Source organism: Cetorhinus maximus, chromosome 18 (assembly GCF_964194155.1).
Source record: "Cetorhinus maximus chromosome 18, sCetMax3.hap1.1, whole genome shotgun sequence".
In the NCBI taxonomy this organism is placed as follows: domain Eukaryota; kingdom Metazoa; phylum Chordata; class Chondrichthyes; order Lamniformes; family Cetorhinidae; genus Cetorhinus; species Cetorhinus maximus.
The window spans coordinates 29,497,594-29,522,152 of NC_135896.1; the positions used below are offsets into that span (position 1 = coordinate 29,497,594).

General features: G+C 45.3%; 1 pseudogene; it reads right to left on the minus strand.

Moving 5' to 3' along the window:
• Nucleotides 1-14,107: 14,107 nt before the first annotated feature.
• LOC144693563 (histone H2A type 1-H-like) lies at nucleotides 14,108-14,729 on the minus strand (annotated as a pseudogene).
• Between the last annotated feature and the right edge of the window lie 9,830 nt (nucleotides 14,730-24,559).

The following is a 24,559-nucleotide window of genomic DNA, read 5'->3' on the forward strand; positions in this document are numbered from 1 at the left end:
TCCTGCATGGCGAGACCTCCACCTGCCGCAGGGTGAATACCAGCAGCGGGGGGGATGAGGCCCTTAAGTGGGCATTAATTGCCCACTTGGATAAAAAGGGAATTATATTCTTTTCACCAGATGATACAATGTTATTTTAGAGCAGTGAAAATTAAATATGCTACACATGAAATAACAATGCTTGTATATTACAAAGAATTCTTCAATAGATAATTCCATCACAGAAAAAATAGAAACCATAGAAAGGTTACGGTGCAGAAAGAGGCCATTCAGCCCGTCATGTCTGTGCTGGCCAGATAAAGGTGAAAAAGAAACTAGCCGCTCCTTTTAATCCCACTTTCCAGCACCATATGATGTAATACTGAGCAGTGCAGACAAAGAAAGCTCCAAATCCAATCCCTGATGAATTCTGAGCTATTTGATTTCATTTATGGTGGCAGGTGGTGGTCACCACAACAAGCCACAGGATTGATAGGGTTTGGAGAGGATGAAACTGTTGAGTGGGAGCCAGTTGCCTGTGCCTGAAGTGTTTGTTAGGCGTGGAACAGGATCTGGCTGAGCTATGAAGGTCCCCACAGAAACAAAACCCTTCGGCAATCCCTCACCCAGTTCACTTATGAAAGATGTCACTCAGGGTAGTCCCGCATTGCAGCTGCCGTGAAACGGCTTTCCATCGATGAGAAGCAAATTAAGACTATCTGAGGGAAAACTGACGCAGAAGTAGAGATGTAATGACTGAAAAGGTTGTGTGCAGCAAGCTCGGTTTTTAGCTTGGCTCAGTTTCGGGATCCAGCCAGGAGCCTGTCCTTTTGGTCCCTGGGAAAGGATTGCATTGCATCAGGTTTCCATCTGTCTGCACCACAACCAGGCACCATAATACTGTTTTAATTTGAAGAAATATTCTTTTTGTGGCTGATTTATTTAAGTTGTTGTTAAAACAGAATGGCTATAAATTTTGCTTGTGGGAAATGGTTTGAAAACTATTAAGATGACGAATGTGAAAAGTAGAAAAATTAACACAGTTACAATCTGAGACTTGGGATGACATCAGCTGTTGAGCCATACAAGATCCTGGGAGGGCTGGATGCTAACAGAAGGTAACTGAAGTAGAAAGATCTTCCATTCCTAGTACATTACAAACATCCGTTTCTTGCTGAACACAGAAGTTCACTCAAGATAAAAAGTAAACACAATAAATAAATTTTTAAAACACAGTAATCATATAATTGGTGATGCAATTGCATGGTTGTGTCATTGATGGCAGCAATATGTTCTGTAAACTTACCAGGATATAATATTTCTGCAAAAGTAATTAGTATATCAATGCATGGTAACATTTTAAATTTATATTGATTCAATTAATTATTACAACAAGTTCCATTATCAAGCAGCACTTACTCAACAAAAACCTATTCAGTGATGCTCAGTGTGGGTTCTGCCAGGGCCACTCCCCTCCTGACCACATTACAGCCTTGGTCCAAACATGGGCAAAAGAGCTGAATTCAATAGGTGAGGTGAGAGTGACTGCACTTGACATCAAGGCCCCATTTGTCCTGAGTGTGGTATTAAGGAGCTCTAGTAAAATTGAAGTATTGGGAATCAGGGGGAAACTCTCCACTGGTTGGAGTCACACCTAGTACAAAGGAAGATGGCTGTGGTTGTTGGAGGTCAATCATCTCAGCCCCAGGGTGTCACTGCAAGAGTTCCTCAGAGTAGTGCCTAGGCCCAACCGTCTTCAATGGCTTCAACAATGACCTTCCCTCCATCATAAGGGGAAAAGTAGGGATGTTCGCTGATGATAGCACAGTGTTCAGTCCCATTCACAACTCCTCAGATAATGAAACAGTCTGTGTCCAAATGCAGCAAGCCCTGGATGTTATCCAGGCTTGGCCTGATAAGTGGCAAGTAACATTTGTCCCACACAAGTGCCAGGCCACAACCATCTCCAACAAGAGAAAATCTATCCATCTGCACTTGACATTCAATAGCATTACCATTTCCGAATTCCCCACTATCAACATCCTGGGGGTTACCATTGACCAGAAATTGAACTGGACCAGCCATATAAATACTGGAGCTACAAAAGCAGGTCAGAGGCTAGGAATTCTGTGATGAGTAACTCGCCTCCTGTCTCCCAAAGCCTATCCAGGATCTACAAGGTACAAGTCAGGAGTGTGATGGAATACTTGCCTTGACGAATGCAGCTCCAATAACACTCAGGAGGTCCCACACCATCCAGGATAAAGCAGCCCACTTGATCGGCACCCCATTCACCACCTTAAACATTCACTTCCTCCACCACCAATGCATAAAGGCAGCAGTATGTACCATAGGCAAGATGCACTACAGCAACTCACCAAGCCTCCTTCGACAGCACCTCCCAAACCCACCACCTCTACCACCTAGAAGGGCAAGCGCAGCAAATGCATGCGAACACCACCACCTGCAAGTTCCCCTCCAAGGTTCCCCTCCCACACCATCTTGACTTGAAAATATATCACGGTTCCTTCACTATCACTGGGTCAAAATTCTGGAACTCTCTAACAGCACTGTGGGTGTACCTACACCACATGGACTGCAGTGGTTCTATAAGCGGCTCACCACCACCTAGCCAGCATTGCCCACATCCCATGAAACAATAAGAAAATCTAAAAATTCATTTCTTATCCCTAAATCTTTCTAACAGCCTGCAAAGTGATCATTTGTAAATACAGTAAACATGGTCATTAGTAAATGTAATATTAAAAATAAACCCGGTCTAAGAATTAGGAAGTTGTATGCATTTGTTCTTATTAAAAATGTATAAAATAGATCCACAATGCATACAGGATGAATTTAACAGCAGAATTACAGAAAAGCAGGCGAGATTGCAGAGGGCCAAGGTATCAGAGTCATGAATGGTTAAAAGGCACAGCTTGACATTGATCAAACAGTCAAGTCCAGTTAAAATTAAATCTAATATAAGCAAATTCTTAAATACAGCAATTTTTTCACAAGTTGTAGTTTATCCCTCATTTAAAAAGGCTCCCAGATGTGGGGGTTGGGGGAGGAGTGGTAGACCCCAAGACATTGGGGGGAAGTTAGGGTTGGGAGGGACACAGATTCAGAGACTTGGGGGAATGGGGGTTGGGGGGGTGACAGGCACACACAGGTACATTTTCAGCAGGCCCGTGGGAGAGGGGAGGGGTCCATGCCAGCCCAAGAGTTGGGTGGTGCCAACTTCCGACAGGGGGAAGGGGGGATCAGGGAAGTATTGAAAGGGCAGGGGTGATGAACCACAAGATTGTGGTTTTGAGCCATGCATTGGGCAGTAGATTTCCTTCTTTAAAAAATTTTTATTCACCGTACATTTTTCCCTTTTTCTGATCTTGCCGCTTCAGGCATAAACCTTGCTGGGATGTCCGGTTTTCTTGGGCAGTGGCAAGGCCTGAATGTTGGGCAGGACCCCACCCTGGCCATGGTGACTCCTCCCAGCTGCTTGTTGAGCTCCTCATCATTGCGGGTGGCAAGATGCAGGTGGCGGAGGACGATGCAGGTCTGCTTGTTGTGCCGGAGCACGTTGCCCATCAGCTCCAGGATTTCGGTGGTCAGATATTCCAGGACAGCGGCCAAGAAGATGGGGGCTTTTAGGAAGGGAATTCCAGGCTTCTGAGCCAGCAACAGTGAAGTGTGGCTTGGAGGGGAACTTGCAGGTGGTGGTGTTCACATGCATCTGCTGCCCTTATCCTTCTAGGTGGTAGAGGTTGCGGGTTTGGGAGGTGCTTTCGAGGAGCCTTGGTGTGTTGGTAGTTGCTAGCTTTCTTATTTCATTGTATGCTTTTAAATTTAATTCCACTGCACTCTTATTTCTCAATGGTGCCACATCTACTTTCTTACTTACATTGCTGAATATTTCTTTATCATCTCCCCTTGACACTGGCGAAATGTCCCTTGTTTTTTCCCCCAGAATTGGTGACCCTGGCAAAGTCGGCATAGCAGAGGTGCGGGAGAATACAAAAACAAAAACTGCAGGAAAAGCTCAGCAGGTCTGACAGCATCAGTGGAGAGAAAGACAGAGTTAACGTTTCAAGTCCATATAACTCTTCTTCAGAGCTAAAGAGAAGTAGAAATGTGGTGAAATACATACTGTTTAAGGGGGAGGGCGGAACAGGTGAAGCTGGATAGAAGGCCTGCGATAGGTGAAGGTAAAGGAGAGATTGTGAAAGCTGTCATAAACCAAAAGTTCAAAGGGTTGTTAATAGTGGTGGTTCTGGCTAAAGGAGGTGCTAATGGTGACATTAAGAGTGTAAAGCAGAATGTGATAGTGGCAGGACCAGGGTAAGCACTCTGGAAAGTGATGGTCCTAGTGCTGGGGGGGGCGGGGTGGGAGGAAGGGGACAGTGGTGGGAAAAAAGATCGAAAAGGCTAAAAGCTGGGGATAAAACAATGAATGAAAATGGAAATAAATTTTAAAAATGATAATAGCGAAAATAAGTGGGAATAAATAAATAAATAAATAAATAAACATGAATGAGAAAAAAGGCAGGGTTCAAAAAGGGGTGGGGATGGAGGAGATAGTTCATGGTCTGAAATTGTTGAACTCAATATTCAGTCCGGAAGGCTGTAAAGTGCCTAGTCGGAAGATGAGGTGCTGTTCCTCCAGTTTGCGTTGAGCTTCATTGGAACATTGCAGCAGGCCAAGGACGGACATGTGGGCATGAGAGCAGGGTGGTGTGTTGAAATGGCAAGCGACAGGGAGTTCTGGGTCATGCTTGCGGACAGACCGAAGGTGTTCCGCAAAGCGGTCACCCAGTCTGCGTTTGGTCTCTCCAATGAGGAGACTGCATTGGGAGCAGCGAATGCAGCAGGCCAAATTGAAGGAGGTGCAAGTGAAGCGCTGCTTCACTTGAAAGGAGTGTTTGGGCCCTTGGATGGTGAGGAGGGGGGAAGTAAAGGGGCAGGTGTTGCACCTTCTGCGGTTGCATGGGCAGGTGCCGTGGGAGGGGGTTGAGGTGTTGTGGGTGATGGAGGAGTGGACCAGGGTGTCCTGAAGGAAACAGTCCCTAAGGAACGCTGACAGGGTGTGTGAAGATATGATTGGTTGTGGCATTGTGCTGGAGTTGGTGAAAATGGCAGAGGATGATCCTTTGAATGCGGAGGCTGGTGGGGTGAAAAGTGTGGACAAGGGGATCATGATTCTGGGGGAGAGGAAGGTGTGAGGGCAGAGGTGCAGGAGATGGGTCGGACACGGTTGAGGACCCTGTCAACCACCGTTGGTGGGAAACTTCGGTTAAGGAAGGAGGGCATGTTTTAGAAAGTGGTATCATGGGAACAGATGCGACGGAGCCGAAGGAACTGAGAGAATAGGATGGAGTCCTTACAGGAAGCAGGGTGTGAGGAGCTGTAGTCAAGGTAGCTGTGGGAGTCGGTGGGCTTGTAATGAATATTGGTGGACAGTCTATCACCAGAAATTGAGACAGAGAGGTCAAGGAAGGGAAGGAAAATGGCAGAGATGGACCATGCAAAAGTGATGGAAGGATGGAAATTGGAAGCAAAATTGATCATTTTTTCTAGGTCCAGATGAGAGCATGAAGCGGAGCTGAAACAGTCATCGATGTACCAAAAAAAGAGTTGTGGGAGGGGTATGATTGGAGCAAGGAATGTTCCACATACCCCATAAAGAAGCAGGCATAACTGGGACCCATGTGGGTACCAATAGCCACACCTTTTATTTGGAGGAAGTGCGACAAGTTTAAGGAAAAATTATTCAGTGAGAGAACAAGTTCAGCCAGACGGAGGAGAGTGGTGGTGGTTCGGGCCTCTGTTCAAGGAAGAAGCAGAGAACCCTCAGGCCATCCTGGTGGGGGATGGAGGTGTAGAGGGATTGGATGTCCATGGTGAAGAAGAGGTGGTTAGGGCCAGGGAAATGGAAATCGTTAATATGATGTAGGGCATCGAAAGAATCGCGGATGTAGGTGGGAAGAGACTGGACAAGGGGGGAGAGAACGGAGTCAAGATAGGAAGAAATGAGTTCTGTGGGGCAGGAACAGGCTGACACGATCGGTGTACCGGGACAGTCCTGTTTGTGGATTTTGGGGATGAGGTAGAAGCGGGCTGTCCGAGGTTGGAAGATTATGAGGTTGGAAGCTGTGGAGGGAAGATCTCTCGAGGTGATGAGGTCAGTGATAGTCCTGGAAACAAAGGCTTGATGTTCGGTGGTGGGGTCATATTCCAAGGGGAGATAGGAGGAAGTGTCTAAGAGTTGGCACTCAGTCTCTACGAGGTAAAGGTCAGTACGCCAGACAACAACAGCACCACCCTTGTCAGCAGGTTTGATAACAAAGTCAGGGTTGGACCTGAGAGGTGCAGGAGAATGATTGGAAGGGAGGGGTGAGGGAAGTTCTTAGGAAAAATTTTGAAAATAAGTGGTAAGCTTTGTTTATTTTTGTCATCATAACACGTAGTAAGTTATTGTCCTGATTGCTTTGATGGCTATAATGCTTAATGATTGCTTTCGAATGCAAAAGATTGCTTCCACAAATTTAACAAGCTGTGATGGCTTTTGAATGCTTCTAATCACATTGATGGCTCCTAAAGTAGGAAGTTCATGATATTAATTGAGCACTTAGCTGATATGAGCACTGTTTTTGCAATCAAGATTCATTCCAAGTTAAACCGTTTGATATCAAATGATGCACTGACTGTTTGGAGCGCAATTGAATGCAGAATCGATGTCAAAATTTTTTGGTAAGGATATAACCTCTGAGCAGTACTTCTTGCTACACCAGGATGACAATATTGTTCTTGTTACAATTGGTGAAGATTTTGGCAATGAATATTGATTTATGGGCAGTTTTATAATAGAGATACAGGAGATCTTGTGATGGAGTGGTATCATTCCCACATCTGAGCCAGAAGCTCTGGGTTAGAGTCAAAGAACAAAGAACAAAGAACAAAGAAAAGTACAGCACAGGAACAGGCCCTTCGGCCCTCCAAGCCTGCGCTGATCATATTGCCCGTCAACTAAAACATTTTGCACTTCCGGGGTCCGTATCCCTCTATTCCCATCCTATTCATGTATTTGTCAAGCTGCCTCTTAAACACCACTATCGTACCTGCTTCCACCACCTCCTCTGGCAGCGAATTCCAGACACTCACTACCCTCTGCGTAAAAAACTTGCCCCGCACATCTCCTCTAAAGTTTTCTCCTCTCACCTTAAATCTATGTCCCCTAGTAATTGACTCTTCCACCCTGGGAAAAAGCTTCTGACTATCTAATCTGTCCATGCCACTCATAATTTTGTAAACTTCTATCAAGTCGCCCCTCAACCTCCGTCGCTCTTGTGAGAACAATCCGAGTTTCTCCAACCTCTCCTCATAGCTAATAACCTCCAGACAAGGCAGCATCCTGGTAAACCTCCTCTGCACCCTCTCCATTGCCTCCAGATCCTTCTGGTAATGTGGCGACCAGAATTGCACGCAAATATTCCAAGTGTGGCCTAACCAAGGTTCTATACAGCTGCAGCATGACTTCCCAGCTTTTATACTCAATACCCCTGCCGATGAAGGCAAGCATGCCATTTGCCTTCCTGACTACCTTATCCACCTGCGTTGCCACTTTCAGTGACCTGTGGACCTGTACACCCAGATCCCTCTGCCCGTCAATGCGCTTAAGGGTTCTGCCATTTACTGTATAATTCCTACCTGTGTTAGACCTTCCAAAATGCATTACCTCGCAATTGTCCGAATTAAACTCCATCTGCCATTTCTCTGCCCAAGTCTCCAACCGATCTATATCCCCTTGTATCCTTTGACAATCCTCTTCACTATCTGCAACTCCTCCAACCTTAGTGTCGTCTGCAAACTTACTAATTAGCCCAGTTACATTTTCCTCCAAATCATTTACGTATACTACAAACAGCAAAGGTCCCAGCACTGATCCCTGCGGAACACCACTAGTCACAGCTCTCCATTCAGAAAAGCACCCTTCCACTGCTACCCTCTGTCTTCTATGACCAAGCCAATTCTGTATCCATCTTGCCAGCTCACCTCTGATCCCATGCGACTTTACCTTCTGTACCAGTCTGCCATGAGGGACCTTGTCAAAGGCCTTACTGAAATCCATGTAGATAGCATCCACTGCCCTTCCATCGTCGATCATCTTTGTCACTTCCTCGAAAAACTCGATCAAGTTAGTGAGACACGACCTCCCCTTCACAAAACCATGCTGCCTCTCACTAATACGCCCATTTGGTTCCAAATGGTAGTAAATCCTGTCACGAAGAATCTTCTCCAATAATTTCCCTACCACTGATGTAAGGCTCACCGGCCTGTAGTTTCCTGGATTATCCCTGCTACCCTTCTTAAACAATGGAACAACATTGACCATTCTCCAGTCCTCTGGGACCTCACTCGTAGCCAGTGAGGATACAAAGATTTCTGTCAAGGCCCCAGCAATCTCCTCCCTTGCCTCCCTCAGTACTCTGGGTTAGATCCCATCTGGCCCTGGGGACTTATCCACCTTAATATTCTTCAAGACGCCTAACGCCTCCTATTTTTTGATCTCAACATGATCCAGGCTATCTACACACTCTTCTCTAGACAAATCGACTCTTTGGTGAATACTGATGAGAAGTACTCATTTAGTATCTCTCCCATTTCTTCTGGCTCCACACACAGATTCCCACCTCTGTCCCTGAGTGAGCCTACCCTTTCCCTGGCTACCCTCTTGCTTTTTACATATCTTGATGGCCATGGCAAGTGCATTCATAGTGTGGACAAACAGGTTGATTTTCAACCAGCAAATCCTTCCAATATGCCTATGGCAGGCAGTAAGAGCAGGAGAGTCTCCTGGTCAGCCATAACAATGGGGTAGCTGCAGTGCAAAAGCTTCCCCATATTAAAATACTCCACTCGCAGGTTTTTGCCATGGGATGTACTCTGTGGCAAGCATTTTCCTCACTTTGAGGGACTACCAGAGAGAGAGGCAATACAGATACACATTCACGGATATCAGTCAATCTTGCTGAAACATAAATCAAACAAGACCAGGCAGCAGAGGAAAGAAGCTTTCAACCTGAGCTGGATTCAAACTCTGAAGGGAAAAGGCAATGTGCTACCGACATACTGCAGTATCCAGTTTCCAATTAGTGATAAATTCAAAAGAGACCAACGTCTTTTCTAAGAGAGCAATCAAAAAAGTGATGATTTGGCTGTTCTCACTAGAAACCTAGTGAAGCAACAAGAACATTAAATGATACCAACTCATTTGGTAGGCGTTATAAATTTTCAGAAAATGCAACATTAGCTTTATTTTCAGTGTTAGCCTTGGCCCTGAGGTAGTAGTCTTGCCTCTTGACTTTGTTTAACAAATTTTAAAAATCTTTATGTAATGAAATTCCTTCTGTCTGTCAGCTACATTATTGGTCATTGCATCTTGGGGTCAGAGTTTTGCTACTGAAGTGGGTAGCTTGACTTGGCAGACCCACCTCAGTTTAAAGAGCCCCGTTCCACCCAATTTTCACCCCAGGAAGGTGGAGTTGGGATATAGTCAGGCTCGCCGACCCCGGAAGCAAATCGTAGGCAGCTACAGGGGCGGGCAAGTGCTGAGGCAGGCTGGTTAAAAGGCCTCCCTTGTTTTCCTGTTTGTCCCAGTTGTTTTAGAAGCTGTTAGGCTGTCTAGACCTCTCCACTCACACCCCTCTCCCCACCCACTCCCCATGTCCCTTCTGTAGCAACTCATGACCCCACCCACCCCCATGACTCCTCATATCCCAATTCCCCCTCCAAGCCAATGCATGTCTCCCACCTACCAAATGCCCCCCATACCTCCCTACCACATCCATGCCAATTCATGATCTCTCCATGCCATCTCGTATCCCCATGCCATTTCATAGCCGTATTCACTCACCCAGTATCCACTAAAGGCAGATCTCAGGAGCCACGTGTGTATGAAAATAACATTAAACTTCTAACAATCTAATAGAGCTCTGACTCATCCACATTTGATACTGAAAAATATTCTGATTCATGAAACCCATTCAAAGATTTTAAATCCCCTCAAGTGTTCAAACTCTTATAAAAACAAAGTTCTATTCCATTACCACATCAAAGACAGCTAATCCTTTAATAGACTCTTCAAACTGTCAATCAAAATGTAAAATCAGCCACCTCCTGTTTAGATATGTGTTTTAGTAGCTTTTGAAACTCGGCCAAGCATTCAGAATTATGTCAGCTGTAATAACAACCCTTCGGAAATGTCAACAAAGAATTCTATTGAAACTGCAGGAACAGATGGTAATGATTTTTCTAACCTACACTAGATGACCTGTTAATGAAAGCAGTCCAGCAGAGGTTTTTATCATTCTATCTGACAGATTCAGCCATTTTCATGTTCAACGGTTAGGGATTTAAAAAATACTTCAGATAATAACACTTAAACAGACCTTATCCACCCTTCGCAAGCATTTACACCTACTCCATAAATTCATGACTCCAACATTACTGGTGAGACCCCTGGAACAGTGAAAATGGGGTCTGTTTGAACTCAGCATTAATTTCAATTGCCCCTGATAAGTTTGGGTTTCATGCATGCGTGATTCAAGCCCTGTCCCTTTCCCCGGCTGGCAAAAGTGGGATCTATAGGAAATGGGTGGGGACTTCTGCATCTGGCCCCGCCCACCATTTTTAAAGGTCTCTGGAGTCCATCCAACTCTGTCAAAATCCTACCATTTGTGTCACTTTTCTCTTCCTCATTTAAATTTAGGTGCTTTCCTCCTTTTTAATTGGCCACTTTCTAGTTTTCTTTAGTAGATTATGTATTTTTTTTTCTCCCCAATCACATTCCATCAAAAATTAACCCTGCAATATATAGCCACTATGCTAGGTCCCTACACACTCCACCACAAAGCCCTACAAAGAAAAATAATTTTCCAATTACCACAAGCAACATAACCCTGCCTGATCTTTAAACAAATTAGAGTCAGTATACAGTCTCCCAGCAAACAATCAAATTTTTTATTAATTATTCCAAAAGTGACCCAAGGACTACAAGTCCCAGTGGCAAACTTAACTTTAGTTAGCATTTCATGTCATCCTTTTGCATAACGTTATGACGACAGCCGGTGTTAATTGCTGCGCAAACCAAATCCCAGAGGAAAACTTGGCTTACAGGCCACAGCTTTTGTTTTGTATTCTGATAACAGGAAGGAGATGCACCAGTCTCAGCAGTAAGAGGTCCAGTAACACTTTTGGATTTTAAAAATTGAAAGTAAAAGTTTTATTAACAAAAAAAAAGGAAAACTTAAGCACACAAGATTACAGTTACACAATTAAGGTTGGTCTTACAAAACATTCCCCCAAATGTGCTACTTGGTCAAACCTACAAGTAAACATTTTCCAGGCAACACTCCCTTATAAATATTTAAATATGAAATCCAGTAATATTACACAAGGCAAACTGCTGTAGCTTCAATAAAGGTGTACCACATGTCCTTTACCCTCTTCCACTCTGCCATGGATCCAATTCAGAATAAAACAGCTTGCTGCAGCCCAAGACTTTCAACAGCTCAAATAGCTCCAATTATCTCCAGCTTAACAGCTATCCAGCTCAATAGCTAACTCCAACTATCCATAGTAACTCTACTATACCTTTTTCCCCCTTTCAGCTCAGTCCCATTGTTTTCACACCCCTTTGAAACTCAAACCCTTTCAAATATAAGATCATTCATGTTTCCATCTTGTCTCTGCTTTTGGGTCAATAAAAATAAAATATCCCCACTATTATTTACTTCCAGACTCCTGCAAGATGCAAATATTTTCCTTTCTACCCCTGACTCCCCTTTTATATTCAAGCAACCTTTCAACTTATCTAAAATTGCAAATGTTAGATTTAACCTATTTACTTGTGCCTCAACTTAACACCTCTTATCCTTTCCAAACCCCCAGACAACTTGACTCCTATCAACCTCTTACCCAGCTTAATTAAATCTCACACACAGATGCACAGACATCCATCCTTTTTTACAGAATAACACAATATTCCCCAAAATATAAAAAAATCCATTCTCCCAACAACCACAACCCCCACATCTGCACTGAGCCTCTCCTACACCTTCCATCCCCAACTTCCCACAAACCAGGACCTATCCTCTGAAATTTACTTTCTTCTTCAGTTGGGAGAGTTCAATTCCTAGTAGCCAGCACACGTCCAATGTTCCAAAAATCTGCGTAAAGGAATGTCCCTCTTTTTGTAGCCTCTTCCCTCCTTTTTTTATTCTAATTCCATGGCTGCTCCTTTCCGATCCCCTTCTCTACTTACTCAATGTTCCATTCCTTCGCAATCTCTCTGTTCATTTTTTTTGATAGGACCCTCCTGATTCTTTAGTGGTCTTTCCCTGGGCGCAGTCTCCCCAACCAGCAGTGTGAACACTACCAGAAATAAGGGGCGGGGTTTAATGGAGCCTGCTGGAGCAACACAGGGGGATGTGCTGGCAGTGTCATACGTATCTCAAGTCCAAACCAAAAAAAAACTCCACAGGTAAATCAGAAAACATAGAAGCCTTTGCTCCTGATGACCACCATCCCACTGCCCACCAAACTTCCCCCATCTCCGGTATCCCCATTCCACCACTCCTGGAGACATCTGGCACTCTCACGTGCTGGAAAATAGATGAGCCCCTTTGACTGGATGCTGCTTTTTAAAGGCTGTACCAGTGCCGAATTTCCCTCCATACCAGTGGTGGTATTAAGATCAGTACTGCAGCTCCAAATTCAGCTTGGATGCCTATTTTGGGTCACAGATCAGGAGTAGATTCACCTTGCTTGGCAGTAACTGTGCTCCACCACTAATATCCAATGTAAGTAGAATGCAGCATCATCTCTTTTGTTAATAGTTGAGCTTATATTAAAGTAAATCATAGGTAAAATGATTGATCATCAAGTTCCTTGTTGGCCACTAATATACACCCACCCTGTGTACCATGATACCAGCAGATGCAAAGGTATTAACCTCTTTGGAAGTAGCAATACCAGGTTGGTTAGAGGGAGGCTTTGTTCATTCCCAGTTTCCTTAATCCATCGCTGTCTCTTTCTTAGATACAAATATCATTGAAATGCTAGTCAGTCAATCCTACTTCTTCTTGCATGGAAGATAGTATGAATTAGAAAATAAATCTTGCAGTTCCACACCTTCACTGTCTCAGACAAGACAGTTAGGTTGTCATGACACAGTTCATGAAATAACAAAAAAAGAAAAAAATAACAAAACAATCAAAACAGACTACTTTAAATATGTGATATGCAATTGTAGGGAGTGAAATATGAGCATTTTCTCAACTGACTGATATAAACTCACTTGTGGCTATATTAATTTATAGGTCCGTCCACTTGCTCACATTTCATCTTCTGTGTAGCATACATCCTGCACATATAAATTGACATATGGTCAGCGACGATGCATGTGGTTTCAGGCTTATGCGTTTGCCGGTGACTAATGCTTTGATGCACAATATGATTATTAACATCCAAGACTGCACAAAGTGAAGCATATAATCAAAGCAAAATGTAGACTAATTTTAACTGAGACTCAATTAAATAATATCCGGTGCATCAACTCAGAGGAAGCAAATGACTTTTGAGCTTAGAAACTAAAACTTACAATGAATGGTAATGTGGGAAACTTTCCCAGGCAAGGGCCTCCCACCTTCTGAGCAGGTTTCAAGTCAAACAGGGAACCCCATGCAGCTGTCAGGTCAGGCTTTTAAAAATTAAAATTAAGCTGTGTTTTAACCAACGATTCTGGGTTTAACAGACAGTGGATCTATTTCTCAGCAGGGTCAACGAGGGGAGTTCTACTTTCGAGAACTTGACAGGCTGGGAAGCCTTTGATCAGTGGAAATGAAAAGCTTTAGCCATGGCCAGGTGAAAGGTTGCTGCACATAGCGCCCCTTCTCACAGAGTACTTTCAGTGCTTGCCAGGCAATTGCCAGCTTTTTGGAAGTCTCTTCACATGTTTTGTATTTTACTCACCTTCAGCTGCACCTCCTTGCTGCCAACCTTCACAAAGGCATGGGAGCAGCTTAGGCAGCTCTACCTTCCACCTGTGATCCTTTTTCCTGTCTCGCCCCCTTCAGGCATAAACCTTGCTGGGCTGGCCTGTTTGCTTGGGCAGCAGCACAGCCTGGATGTTGGGCAGGACCCGCCCTGGGCTATGGTGACCCCTCCCAGCAAGCTTGTTGAGTTCCTCGTCATTGCGGATGGCGAACTGCAGGTGGCGGGGGATGATGCGGGATTTCTTGTTGTCCCTGGCCGCGTTGCCAGCCAGCTCGAGGATCTCGGCCATCAAGTACTCGAGGGCGGCAGCCAAGTAGACGGGGGCTCCGGCCCTGACACGCTCAGCATAGTGACCCTTGCACAGCAGCCGGTGGATACGACCGACAGGGAACGGCTCTGGAGGAGCGAGTCTTGGCCTTGGCGCGCCCTTTTGCTCCGGCTTTACCACGACCAGATATCTCTCCCCCGAGAACAACCTTCCCCGACCAACAGTCAGAGAATCTCCACCTGTGATGAATAACAAAAGGAACAGAAACACCAACAGCACCTGCAGCACCAGGAGCAATACCAGCACCAACTGTCTTCTCCTCGGCCTCTTGCCACTCCATAGGGCAGAGGCGATAGACACAGAGATCCTGTTCCAAGGAAGCAAAACCCCTGCAGAGGGTCTGCAGGCAGAAGATCAGTTCTCTTGACATGTCTGACCACCAGTGCTCATAAACATAGAAACATAGAGAAAAGGTCATTCGGCCCTTCAAGCCTGCTCCGCCATTCTATATGATCATGGCTAATCCTCTATCTCAGCACCATACTCCTGCACTCTCCCCATACCCCTTGACACATTTACAGTCTAGAAATCTCTCGATTTCCTTCTTAAATCTATTCAGTGACTTGGCCTCCACAACCTTCTGTGGTACAGAATTCCAATGGTTCACCACCCTCTGAGTGAAGAAGTTTCTCCTCATCTCAGCCCTAAATTGTCTATGGATAAACCATTTAGTGCTGAGACTGTGACCCCTTGTTCTAGAGCCCCTGTGGCCAGAGGAAATATCCTCCCTGCATCCAGTCTGTCCATTCCTGTCAGAATTTTATATGTTTCAATAAGATCTCCTCTCATTTTTCTAAATTCCAGTGAATATAGGCCTAATCGGCCCAATCTCTCCTTATACGACAATCCTGCCACCCCAGGAATCAGTTTGGCGAATCTTCGCTGCACTCCCTCTATATCCTTTCTTAGGTAAGGAGACCAGGACTGCACACACTACTCCAGGTGTGGTCTCACCAAGGCTTTGTAGAGCTGCAGTAAGACATCCTTGCTCCTGTATTCAAGTCCTCTCATAATGAAGACCAACGTACCATTTGCCTTCTCAACTGCTTGCTGCACCTGCATGCTTGCTTTCAGTGATTGGTGTACAAGGACACCCATGTTCCAGTGTACATCAACGTTTCCCAATCTATCACCATTTAAATAACTCTCTGCCATTGTTTTTCCTACCAAAGTGGGTAGCTTCACACTTATCCGCATTATACTGCATCTGCCATGTATTTGCCCACTCACTCAGCCTGCCTAAATCACTTTGGTGCCTCTTAACACCCTCCCTATTGCTCACATTCCCACCAAGTTTCGTGTCATCAGCAAACTTGAAAATATTACATTTAGTTCCCTCATCCAAATTGATGATATATATTGTGAACAGCTGGGGTCCAAGCACTGATCCCTGCAGTACTCCACTAGTCACCACCTGCCACTCTGAAAAAGACCGACTCATTCCTACTCTCTGTTTCCTGTCTGTTAACCAATTCTCAATCCATGCCAATATATTACCCCCAATCCCATGTGCTTTAATTTTACACACTAGCCTCTTATGTGGGACTTTATCAAAAGCTTTCTGAAAATCCAGATACACCACATCCACTCGTTCTCCCATATCTATTCTGCTAGTTATGTCCTCAAAGAACTCCTCTAGGTTTGTCAAACTTGATTTCCCTCTCATAAATCCAGGTTGACTTTGTCTAATCCTGTTGATATTTTCTAAGTGTCCTGTTACCACATCCTTTATAATAGACTCTAGCATTTTCCCTACTACTGAGGTTAGGCTAACCAGTCTGTAATTCATTGTTTTCTCCCTATTTTTTAAATAGTGAGGTTACATTTTCCACCCTCCAGTCTGCTGTGGCTGTCCCAGAATCTACAGAATTTTGGAAGATGACAACCAACGCATCCATTATTTCCATGGCCACCTCCTTTAGTACCCTGGGATGTAAATTATCGGGCCCTGGGGATTTATCGACTTTTAATTCCATTAATTTCTCCAGCAGTATTGTTTTAGTAATACTAATTTCCTTCAATTCCTCCTTCTCAATAGACCCTTGATTCCTTAATATTTCTGGGAAATTATGTGTTTTCCTCCGTGAAGACAGAACTAAAGTAGTTGTTTAATTGCTCTGCCATTTCCTTGTTTTCTATTATAAATTCTTCTGTTTCAGGCTGTAGGGGACCAATATTTGTCTTCACTAATCTTTTCTTTTTACATACCTATAGAAGCTTTTACAGTTCACTTTTATGTTCCTTGTAAGTTTGCTCTATTTCCCCCTTCTTAATCAATCTCTTGGGTCCTCCTTTGCTGAATTCTAAACTGCTCTCAATCCTCAGGCTTGCCACATTTTCTAGCAACTTTATATGACTCCTCTTTGGATCTAATACTGTCCTTAATTTCTTTTGTTAGCCACGGTTGGGCTGCTTTTCCTGTGGTGTTTTTGTGCCAGAAAGGAATGTATAACTGTTGCAATGCATACATTCGTTCCTTAAATATTAACCGTTGTCCATTCACCTTTTAATAAAGTTCCCCAATCCATCTTAGTCAACTCACACCTCATACCTTTGTAGTTTCCGTTGTTAAGATTTAGGACCCTAGTTTCTGATCGGACTACTTCACTTTCCATCCTAATGAAAAATTCTATCATGTTGTGGTCACTGTTCCCTAAAGGACCCCGCACAACAAGATTATTAATTAAACCCTTCTCATTGCACAATACCAAATCTAGGCTAGCAGGTTCCTCAACATGCTGATCTAAAAAAACATCTTGTACGTACTCCAGGAATTAATTCGCCACAGTATTATTGCTAATTTGGTTTGCTCAGTCTATATGTAGATTAAAGTCACCTATGTTTACTGTAGCATCCTTGTTACATACAGTTCTAATTTCCTTTTTAATGCTGTCCCCTACCTTATCACTACTGTTTGGAGGCCTATAGATAACTCCCACTAATGTTTTCTGCCCTTTGTTGCTTCTTAGTTTCACAGAAACTGATTCTACATCTAGATTTTCTGAGCTAGTATCCTGTCACACTATCACACTGATTTCATCCTTAACTAACAATGCTACGCCGCCTCCTTTTCCTTTTTGCCTGTCCATCCCAAATATTGAGTACCCTTGGATATTCAGTTCCCAGCCTTGGTCACCCTATAACCATGTCTCCGTAATTACAATCATATCATACCCGTTTACAATCTATGTAATAGGGGCAGAGGGGCAGGATTTCACAACAAGTCGCCGTTGACATCTGCAGCCACCTGGAACAAGGCCTCTTGCCCAGTGGCCAGGTGGGCACGTATTACCAGTGGCCATCAAGTTGCCTTACCCCAGGAGGACCACCCCCTAGGTCTCTGCCTCTCCCCAAGGTTGGGTGCTCTCCTCCTGTAAGGAGGGAAAGCAGAAAGTTATGACTGGTAATAATGGCTTGTGTGGCTAACAGGGAAGGACAACATTTGTGGGGGAAAATGTGAGGCATGGATGTGCAATAGGTCGAGGATGAGTGTGAGTGTTGGCTATCCAAATGGGGATGTGAGATGCCTGCAGAGAGAGGAACAAGTGGAAATCGCAAAATATGTTGTTCTGAGGAGTGCAGTGAAGGAGAATGCTGGGAAAGTCAGGTTGTGGGCTTGATACTTGAATTTGCTGTGCTACTCACCTTCTGTTCCCCCCCCCACTCCCCAAGGTCCTGCATCTTTTTGGTGTACTGTCTCCAAGGTGAAGGGATCATACTTCTGCTGTTGTCTTCCTTGGCCACTTCCATTTGTGCTTGTTTCGTTGAAGAGGTTGTCTTCTTCCTCTTTCCTCGGAAAAGTCACCGCACTGCAATCCCTCAGATTCCACAGCAGGACCTCGAGGTAAGAGTGAGAGACCCAGGCAGCAGCCTTCCCAGGTCTCCTCTCCATTGTTGTGGGTGCTGCAGCATCCAAAATCCATATCCAATTGAGCCGTTCTAACTCATGCCGTTTAATTAGAAATCCTTCTTTCGACAGAATCGACACATCATGCCACCCACCTCCCTGATCGGCCATGGAACCAGGATGTGCGATATTAATACTGTGACTCAATTAAAGAACCTCGGCAAAGCTAAGGCTGAAGATCACCACGGGTTCCTGACCCGCTAATGGCAGCCCCTTCCAAAACGGCAAGACCAAAGTTCAGAAAATTCCACTCAATGTTTTTCTTCTGGTTACTTAAGTTAGTCACATTTAAAAAATAAAATGTGCTTTTTTACCTGTTTGCTTCTCATACATTTCTTTAATAGGCTATTCAGGATTTGGTCAATTCAGATTAGTGGGGAGGAAGCATTGGTACTAAAAAGGCTGGAGTGAATTCTTCTCTTGCTCAAATGCATACCCTGAACTCATGCTTGCAGTTACAGGATTTCTGAATTGGCCACAATCCAGTAAAATTCAATTGTTCAGCTCCTATTCTGCTGATGTAACTTGTCAAACTTTGTAATTGATAACACACATAAATATCCATGCAGTGTCAAAACAAAATTATCAAATTCTCAACTCCATTTGGTGGCATGATAGGTGTGGGCTAATAAATGTCATTGGGCAGGGATTGACTGGCTGGTTAACTCATGAGCCAAGGCTGGTGTCTGTTTGGCTGCAGCCATAGCTACATTTGCCAAACACAGTTTGAACTGCTCATGGGCTGGAAGTAACATGCTGAAAACCAAAGCCAAAGGAATCATTTTCACTTTGGATGCAGGCAAGAAACTGGGGGTTCTAGATTGACCACCTATTATATAGCGTCATCAATTTTGGAAAGTTGGTTGGATGTCAAACAACCGCCCATATGCAAAATGAAAATTAACCCTATAGAACTGTTGGCATTGGGCACTCTACACGATAAAGTAATCAGAATTGAACAGTAAGAATGCTTCCCTTTCATTTTTAAAATCATTATCCTCCACACACCCCGAACTCCCCCAACAAAATTCCTCTTTGTGTTTCAGCCTCAAAGCAAACTTCCCCCTGTTCGGGACAGTGGGCAGACCTGACCTATGGGCCAGAATTATTGGCTCAGTGAGCGGAGGTGGTGCCCGCTCGCCGAGGGGTAAAATGACACGGGGTGACGTCAGTCCTGACGTCACCGCGCGTCAATTAGATTTTCAGTTCGGCAGGCGTGCAGCCGACTTGGCTGCGTGCCCGCTGAACTATCAAAGGCCTATTAAGGCCATTTAAAACTAATTAAACTAATAACCTGAGCTCCCCGTCCAACCTTAAGGCTGGCAGGCAGGCGAAGAGCCCAGGTGGCCTTCACATTTTTCATGGAACCTCATCCATGGCGGGATGAGGTTTCATGAAGTGTTTACAAATTAAATAAAAATTCTTATAAAAATCCATTGATATGTCCCAGCTCATGTGACACGAGGGGACATGTATTAAAATTGTTTCTTTTCTTTATGTAGATTTTTAAAACTTAAGCTAATCTCCCTGAGGCATCTCTGTGCCTCAGGAAGATTTCTGCACTCCCGCCTGCACAGGGAGCGCTTCCGGGCGCACGTCACATCACGTAAAATGGCAGCGCAGACCCGATCGGTGGTGCTGATTGGGTCCGCGCCCATCCCCGCCCTCCCCTGCACAACCCCCCCCAACGGGGGAAAATTCTCCCCATGGATATCGCCATCAGTATCGGCCTTTGGTGGATCTGCTAAGAACGTACTTGGCTAATGCAGGAGGGCTGAAAGGGGAAAGGGGATAAGAAACAGCAGATAAAAATGAAGGAAAAGAAAAATGAGTCTGTAGACAGAGCAGACCAGCGCCCTGCCCAGTTTGACAGCTATTAAAGTGTAGGTAATGCTGCATGAGGTGGCTGCTCCTGTTTTCCACTCCAGGGCACTATCCATATATCCACTATCTTCCCTAAGGGCAAAGAAAGTGAAAGTTGGCCATTACTTTTATATGATGCATATTAACTGCAGATATATTATTTAATAGATGGTATCTGTCTGCTACTGAATCAGGCCCTGGGAATATATTCCCTATTACGCCAGGCTGGTGCTACTTTGGCTGTTTATGATCCTAGCATGCCTCCTTTCACCACTGAAAGTCTCGTAATTAGTGTCTCTAGTGCTAATCAGTCCATCTCATAAAATATCCAATTCATATAACAAAAGGCTCATACTTTGTAGCAGCAATCTGCATCTCAGACTCCAGACCCTGAGGAAACACATAGAAGAAATGTTCGACTACAGCAGAGAAAAACTTGCAAGGTCACAGTGAAATAATCAAATGATTTTTTAAAAAAATAAATAGTTGTAATGAATATTTGTAATATCTGTATTTGATATAAGGACTGCTTGGTGTTTGGTATTCTTGTCTAGCACAATACTTTGTTGATGTTGAGGCTTAGGGTGTATTGGCTAACTTTGAGGATCAAGGACTTTAATTTAGACTATAGGTTGATGAGAGGAAGAAGGTTTTTGATGGGCTGTGGCTTCCAAGTAGTAGTGCACTAATCATCTGTGGAGATTTGCCAAATAAATCTGCTGTCAGCTGTTGCCATTGCATCTGTTTCCTGTTTTGCATGGGCCAGATCTCCAGCATCAGTGATGCCATCTTCAGCTTCCCTGGCACCCTCTGGGGCATCTACCTTCAATCTTATCCTGATTACAAAGTTGTGGATGACACAACATGCATCACAATTGAAGAAATGGTGCTGGGCACATATTGCAAGGCACCACCGGATCCATCCAGTCACGGGAACCTTCCTTTCAAGTTATTTTACAAGAATCATTCCAAGGATAAGACACTTCAGTTATGTAGCCAGGCTGGAGAAGCTGGGGCTGTTCCGCTTAAAGAAGAGAAGATTCAGATGAGATTTGTTAGAGGTGCTGAAAATCATGAGGAGTCTAGACAGAGTAGATAGCGAGAAATTGTTCCCGTTGCCAGAAGAGTTGAAAGCCAAGAGACACAGATTTAAGGTGACTAGCAAAAGAACCAAAGGCAACATAAGGAAAACTGATTTTATGCAGTGAGTGGTTAGGATCTGGAATGCACTGCCTGAAAGTGTGGCGCAGGAAGATTCAGTTGTGGTTTTCAGAAAGAAATTGGATAAGTACCAGAAGAGTAAAATATGCAGGGCTACAGGGAAAGGGCAGAGAAGTGGGACTAGCTAAATTGTTCTTTCAGAGAGACAAGAATGAACTCAACATTCTGAATGGCCTCCTTCAGTGCTGTAACCATTCTATGATCTTATTATTTTCCTTATCTACATCATAGCAGCACTGGTGGCTTCAGAAAGTGGCGCTATGAACTATTAAAGAAGCAAACAATGGTTGTCACCCAGTGGCCATCCTTCTACTTCCCTCTTCTGAAATAGAGCTGAGGCACTGGACTCACTAAGTATAAACACATCATAACAGTTCCCAGCATGTTGTGAATTCACATACAAGAAGCCGTGCTATTCATTGCAAATGATTTGCAACAGCGACTTTATTGCTTAACTTAAACAAATTTATATAGCAGCTTTAACCCAAGGTTCCTCACAGAAGTGTTATAAAACAAATTTGATACCAAGTCACATAAGGAAATATTGGGCCAAATGGCCAAAAACTTGGTCAAAGAGGTATGTTCTAAGGAGTGCCTCAAAGGAGAAAAATGAGCTAAAGGCTAGAATTTTCCAGCCCCCTTGGCGTTGTGCATCATGGCAGGTGGGGGTGGGGGGGTGGCGGGGGAACAATACGACAAGAAGGCCAAAAATTGGTTTCACTGCTGTTGTGAAACCAGTTTGCGATCCTCCGCTCCACCCGTCAATGCGGGCCATATTCCCCACCACCGCACGTTGGGAACGTCATTTTAATACATTTGCATCTAATTATAAGCCCTGCTCACCACAATCATCCCTCCACACTGGATCATCCGGGTACACCGGCTTGATTGCATGCCAATGTGTTCCACAATTGAACATAAGTGACATGCACCTGGCAACCTGCACTTCACTCGGGACTTTGAGGTTTGTTTGCCTGCCTTGCTTCGGGCAGAACTCGAAGTCATTAACGCCAGGCTTCGCAGGCAGCACCACATCACTTTTAGGGGGGCTCATGGACAGGTCTCTAATCTACCATACCAGCCATAAGGCGGCTAGGGCTTGCTTGGGGAAGGGGGAGAAGTGGCCTCAGGCAAGGGAAGGCAAGCCAAATGGCCAAAAGTTTGGTCAAAGAGGTATGTTCTAAGGAGTGCCTCAAAGGAGAAAAATGAGATAAAGGCCAGAATTTTCCAGCCCCCTTGGCCTTGTGCATCATGGCAGGTGGGGGTAGGGGCGGCGGGGAACAATATGGTAAGAAGGCCAAAAATTGGATGAAATCATTCATCTTTCTTCTGCGCTGGGTGGCTGACCTCTTGCGTGCAGCATTGACACTGACCACCTCTGCCCGCACCTCCCAAACCGGAGTGGTGAGACTGATGGGCCTCCTGCAGCCAGAGCAGGGGTAAGACATCGTGGCGTGCCTCTACAGCATCCAAAAGGTGTTCCAGGGATGTGTCACATGGCTTTTGGAGCCATGTCTTCACTGCAACAGTCCTGGGCTGCAAGCATTGAGAAGTATGCGCACAGCTGCAGTTTAAATATGGAGCCCTGTGTGAGGAAGCGGCGAGGAATGGCATGGTGGGCAAATCGGAGGCCGCCTGCCAGCCAGACAGCGTGCTTTTTGTAGCTGCAGAATTAATAAGACGGAAATGGGACAATGCAGCACAAAAACCCGCCATTGCGGCTGGCGAGTAAAACAACCTTTTTCCCGCCCACTACCGCAATTTGTGCAAATCTGGGATGATTCCGCCCAAAGAAGTGGAGAGGTTTGGGGGGCATTTTCAGAGATTAAGGCCAAGGCAGCTGAAGGCATGTACCAATGGTGGAGCAAATAAAATTGCGGATGTGGAAGGGGCCAGAATTAGTGGAGCACAGATATTTGGGAAAATGTTGGTGCTGGAGGTTACACAGATAGGGAATGGCAAGGCGAAGGAGGGATTTGAAAACAAAGGGCTGAATTTTGCGTTTGGCGGGTGAGTGGGCCCGACTGAATCGGCGGCAGGCGCAGAGCCGATTGCTGCCGGCATAACGGGCTGCGCCGCCATTTTGCACGGGTGGGCCAATTAAGGCCCACCCAGCGCGTTTCAGGCTCCTGTGTTCAATAGGAAATTCAAATCGGCGGCGAGTGTGTTCAGACCGCCGGTTCCAATGGGGAACTGGCAGTCTGTATAAAGAACGGCTAGGTAGCCTCCTTTAGGCTGTTCACAATGGCCAGCGACCGGGCACCAGAAGAGGTGAGGGCAGAGGAGGAGGAGGGGGGGCAGGCTGCAGGGTAGGCCAGCGGGGGGCCAATGTGCCCCTCGGTTCTCCGATGCCTGCCTTGCTGTCCTCCTCGAAGAGGTGTCCAACCATCGGGAGGTGTTGTTTCCAAAGGATGGGAGGAGGAGGGCCCCCCACGTGACCAGGCAGGCATGGCAGGAGGTGGCGGAGGCTGTAAGCTCTCAAGATACTGTGCAGCGTACAGGAACACCGTGCCACAAGGGTTTCAATGATTTGTTGCGCTCTGGAAGGGTGAGTACCATGTCAGCCTTGGCCATTTGACCCAGCAGGTAGCCTTAGCCTTTGAGGCCCCCCCACCCCTCCCCCACATCTTAGTGTCATTACTGCATTGGGAATTTGGCGCACGCTGGGTGGGCAAACAGATAGTGACCATGCTTACATCAGCCTTAGTGGTTGAGGAGAAGATGGGTTCTCCCTGCAGCATATGTTGGTGTTTGTCGCATTTGAGTAGTGTGGGGTCAACCTGCAGGGGAGGCAGCTACACACATACTCAGAACTCCAACACATGTCTTATTGATGGTGCTGAGATGGTGGAAGGGGAGCCTCAAGGTGTCATGGCCAAGAGCCATCTGCTGGCCTTGGTGCCGCACCTAGTTGCGCCTCCTTGCCATGGGCGCTAACACCAGTGTGTTATTCAAAGTGATCTGTCCAAGGTGGCCGTTGGGAGTGGGGATTGGAAGCAGCCGTACTATCTTCTGGGGACTGATCACCAGTAGTGTGGACAGGAGCTGCCGGAGGCCTCAGATTGGCCACTGTGGTTGGGGTGCAGCGTGCACGTGCAGAGTACATGAGCGATCAGCCCCAATAAATGCTCTTCTCTGTTCTGCAGGAAAAAACAGAGAACAATCTGAGGGAGCGGCAGCAGACTGGTGGTGGGCACGCCATGCTGCAG